This window comes from Mustelus asterias, chromosome 11, assembly GCF_964213995.1.
Source record: "Mustelus asterias chromosome 11, sMusAst1.hap1.1, whole genome shotgun sequence".
NCBI lineage: Eukaryota > Metazoa > Chordata > Chondrichthyes > Carcharhiniformes > Triakidae > Mustelus > Mustelus asterias.
Window position 1 is genome coordinate 86,645,074 of NC_135811.1, and position 4,974 is coordinate 86,650,047.

A 4,974-nucleotide genomic window follows, 5' to 3' on the forward strand; every position below is an offset into this window, starting at 1 on the left:
GGGAGCTCGTTAGACCGTGGTGAGGAAAAGTGGGAAGGAACAAGATAGGGGAGCTAATGACATTGTCACTAAATAAAAAAACACCCGAACGCATCCGGTGGGTTCTCACTGTTGTGCATCTCCTGATTACCATGGGCAAATTAATTAGTAGTAAATCAACCCAGCTTCTTGAACACATTTCGTTTTTTCACACCAATCAATTAGATCTGTAGATACAACTTCACTTAATGGCCTTGAGGGATCCTATGTGTACTTAGCCCTGTTTGCTTCAGTCTATGCAAAGACTTAATTTATACAAAGACTTCATTTTCAGATATTTCTGCCTATGTAACTAACTCTGCTAAGCTTAAAAAATTGACTGCCAAAATTGACGACATTTTAAAACTCAGAAGGCATGCTGGGTTAGCTGAAAATTGACTGCATTCCTCAAGTTTTGATAACAACAGCTGCAAAGCCTGTTTTATCTAGGCAAAAACAGACCGCAAGGACACACGATAATGAGATAAGAATTAACATATAGTTTGGATCAGTGTGTTCAGCTGACGGTTTTTTTGTTTTCGAGTTCTGTGTCCAGTACAGTACAGGGACTGACTCAGTCTCGAAGTTTGCTTTTTCTCGTCACTTCTGTAATGATTTAATTTTCTTTAAATTCTTTCCAATAAAAGAAATTCATTTAAAAAATCGTAGCAGTGCTGTCCTCGTCTATTCAAAGGAATTAATGGATCCTACAGGCCTGCATGAAATTTTGATATCACTAAACGGCAATATGGGAGCTGAACTGCTAAACATGCTCAATAAAGTACAAGATAAAGACAAAAAATGTTTTAAAAAATACTTTTCCAATTCAATCAAATCAAGTCCAATTCAGAGTCTCAACAAGTTGAGACATTTCCGATCCAGGCTGGCAAGACAGGGCGAGCGACCATTTACCCTGTCCTGAGCCTGATCTACATGAGCCAAGCTGATTGGAGGAGGGAAAGCAATTCCTCCTCCAAGACTTGATCTCATTTGCATCTTAACCAAAAGGCCGAGATACCGCTTTTAAAAATTACTTCATATGAAACATATAAAGCTTAAATGCAACCCAATGACCTCAACCAAGTGCAGCATCCGCATAGCTACACTTGATCTTAGCCAAAAGGCCGAGAAGCGATAAAGACAAAATACTGCGGGTGCTGGAATCTGAAGCAAGCACAGAAAAAGCTAGAAAATCTCAGCATCCGTGGAGAGAGAATCGAGCCAACATTTTAAGTCAACATGACTCTTCAGGGTCTGCTGAGATTTTCCAGCTTTTTCTGATTCTATTTCAATAAAGTGCAGATAGGTATTTTAAATACCCGAGACCTATCTCACAGCATCAATCTCACGGATGCTGATTTCTATCTAACTTGAAGGAAGTTTTATGGAAAGTGTCTGCACTTTCTAACAGATTGATACCATCACAGCTTTCCTCCCGACCTTCACAGGTTTGGTGTGATCCTACCTCAGGTTGTCATGGGATTCTATCTGGACACGGATAGAGTAGTTTTGCAGATAATACAACTTTGCTGGGCTTTTATATCCATCGGAATCGATTCCAAAGAAAGCAAAACCTTCCATCGATGAAGTTGATGTCTGGACAGGAAGCAGTAACATTAGCTTGTACTGCAAAACCTGCTTCGAAATTCTAACCATACGGTAACTACTACCTTTGTAATCCCTGATGAAGGGTTATTTGTAAGACTTATTCAGTTAAACCATTTGGCATAATGGACTCCTAAATACTCTAATTAGTGATAATGCACAGTGCTTTGAGAGAAGCCTGCCAGTAAATGTGTTGGAACATTACTTTAGGAAGCCGTGCATTGACATCCTCCAATATCTTCCTCCCCTACACCTTTTTCAATGCATAAACACAAAGTTCCCTGTATCAGCTTCAGTTTATTGACAGAATGCTTCCTGCTGCCAATTCCTGCCAAAATGTTGGGGGGGGGGGGTGGTGGGGGGCTGGAGAAGGCAGGCAATTTAGGAACTTCATTGTACTTTGAGGTAATCACCACTTAGGCTGATGAAATAAATACTTAGTTTTTGACAAAGTATTAATGATTGATGTTTTAAGTTCTATTATTTCCCATGTCTCTGTCACATTATGTCACAACCTGCTGCACAATTTGCTAGATTTATTACACTGCGATTGAATAATATGGTACAGCATAAAACCATGACTTAAGTGGTAAAACACACAACAGAGGAAAGGAAACATTATGATAAGCAGGCTGAGCATCGACAACTCTCTCATTTTCAGGCGGACACAAATATCATGCGAAAATTGGAGCATTAGAATGTTTCCATGTAGTTAGATTGGCAGAATCCCCAGCAACGTGACCTGCATCTTTCAATAAATAATCATTTAATCTCACAGATGATTTCTTGTCTATTTGTCAATTTGAGGCACATTTATCCTGAAGTCTCATTTATTTTGCTAAGTATGTACTTCCAGAATGAAACCTTTCATCCACCACATTGAGTTCTCTCGTATTGCAAAATCCGGGTGGTATTGCATCAAAATTCTGCTTTTAATTAAGGGTCGAGCGTTGGCGACCTTTTAATTTTCAAACCATCCACGCTTCATTGGGGAGCGGGGGTTGGAGTTAAGACCGGAGGGTTTGTTAATAAACCTTGTTTGTCATTCCATCGTAAGAGTGGCCAGCGACCCATTGTACAATAACTGTTTGTATTTCCTCACTGAGCGGAATGGTGGCACAGTGGTTAGCACTGCTGCCTCACAACGCCAGGGACCTGGGTTCAATTCCCAGTTTGGGTCACTGTCTTTGTGGAGTTTGTATGCGTTTCCTTTAGGTGCTCTGGTTTCCTCCCGCAGTCTGAAAGACGTGCTGGTTAGGTGCATTGATCCGAACAGGCACCGGAGTGTGGTGACGAGGGAAATTTCACAGTAACTTCATTGTAGTGTTAATATAAACCTTACTTGTGGCTAATAAATAAATAAACTTTTAAACTCACTGATCATAAAATTAACTCTCTTCCATTTTATTCCTTCTGGGTTGAAAGTACCATATCATCTTCTGAAGACCTTTGAATTGCGGAAAATGGAACAAGTTTTAAAGTTTATTTATTAGGGTCACAAGTAGCCTTACACTGCAATGAAGTTACTGTGAAAATCCCCTAGTGGTCACACTCCAGCACCTGTTCGGGTACACTGAGGGAGAATTTAGCATGGCCAGTGCACCTAACCAATGGATCTTTTGGACCATGGGAGGAAACTAGAGCACCCGGAGGAAACCCAGACAGACACGGGGAAAACATGCAAACTCCACACAGACAGTGACCTAAACTGGGAATTGAACCCGGGTCCCTGATGCTGTGTAGCAGCAGTGCTAACCACTGTGCCACCATGCAATGCTTTGGATGTGCTAATTATTTTCAATGGATGGAATGTTGCTGCACTGTATTTTTAGCCTTTGGATTTCTATTTTAGTGAGATGCCACTTAAGGACTTTCTGAGCAAGATTAAATCTAGTGTCAGATTATGTTATTCCTCCTGGGTTGAACAATTAAGTGTAGTTGCTCAAGACTTGCACAAAAAAGATTTTTTTTAAAAGCAGGTGTTTCGGTTACAAGCTTTCATGTGCTAACTGGTCGATATTTCTGATTGACTGAACAAAAAGCTTAGTAAGTGGATTCACCACTTATAATGATCCTGTGTTGTGTAGATTAGAGAACTGACTGGCCTCTGACAGGACAGATGCTTTATTTTTAAAATTCTTATTGTTGCTTTCAAGTCCTTCTATGGCTTTACTCTGCCCTATCTCTGTAACCTTCTCCTGACTGACAACCCTCTGAGATTTTGGTGCTCCTCCAGTTCTGGCCTCTTAAATTATCCACCTAAACCCCTCCATCTCTCTCTCTTTCCTGTATTGCGCCGCTCCTTCCCAACCCACCCCTTTGATCAAATTTTTGATTGCACTGGAAAGGGCGCAGAGGAGATTCACCAGGGTGTTGCCTGAGCTGGAGTGTTTGAGTTATGAAGAGAAATTGGTTAGGCTGGGGTTGTCTTCCTTAGAGAAGAAAAGGCTGAGGGGGCGACTTGATTGAGATGTACAAAATTATGAGGGATGTAGATAGATAGGAAGAAACCTTTCCCCTTATTAGAAGAGTCAATAACCAAGGGGCATAGATTGAAGGTAATGGGCAGGAGATTTGAAAGGGATTTGAGAAAAAACATTTTCACCCAGAGGGTGGTGGGAATCTGGGACCCCACTGCCTGAAAGAATGACAGAGGCAGGAATCCTCACAACATTTAAGAAGTATTTAGATGACCATGTGAAATGCTACAGCATACAAGGCTACAGACTAAATGCTGAAAAATGGGACCAGAATAGATAGGCCCTTGATGGCCGGTGCAGACATGGTGGGCCAAAGAGCCTCTTTCTGTGCTGTAAAACTCTATGATTATAACTCTATGACTTGTCCCAATAGCTTTTTATGTGGCTCAGTTCACTAATGCTCTTGTGATGCACTTTAGGGCATTATACCGTGTTGAGTCATGGTGTTGTTGAGGATGCTGCAACTGACTTCAATGCTTTAGGTAGAAAGGTTAAGAATCGGCCAGCATTTCCTACTGTTGATCGTTGTCAAGTGTTGCCAAGAGAAAGAGTATATGTGGATGCTGGGTTGAGGACAATGCTGCATGTTCCCCTCAGCTCAGCTCAGTGAGTTTAGTCACGTGCCCGCTAAGCGAGTGAATAATTGATTCCCCGGAGACATGGTGGCATTCCATTGCTGGATGTGTGCCACTGGGGAAGGTATACTTGACGAGACCAATTTGTGCTGCTTGAGTCACATATTTTTCTGATAAATCAGTAAATGGCGCCTCCTTCTCACTGTGGTCAAAGCCAGATTCCACTGCTCTGTGGCATAACATAGTGGAGCTCTAACTTAGCAGTATAAGGGGAAATATGAAGACATTAGACAGCA

At 41.4% G+C, this 4,974-nt stretch overlaps 1 pseudogene; it reads right to left on the minus strand.

Annotated features, from left to right (window-relative positions):
• Positions 1–952: 952 nt before the first annotated feature.
• LOC144501070 (U2 spliceosomal RNA) lies at positions 953–1,154 on the minus strand (annotated as a pseudogene).
• Between the last annotated feature and the right edge of the window lie 3,820 nt (positions 1,155–4,974).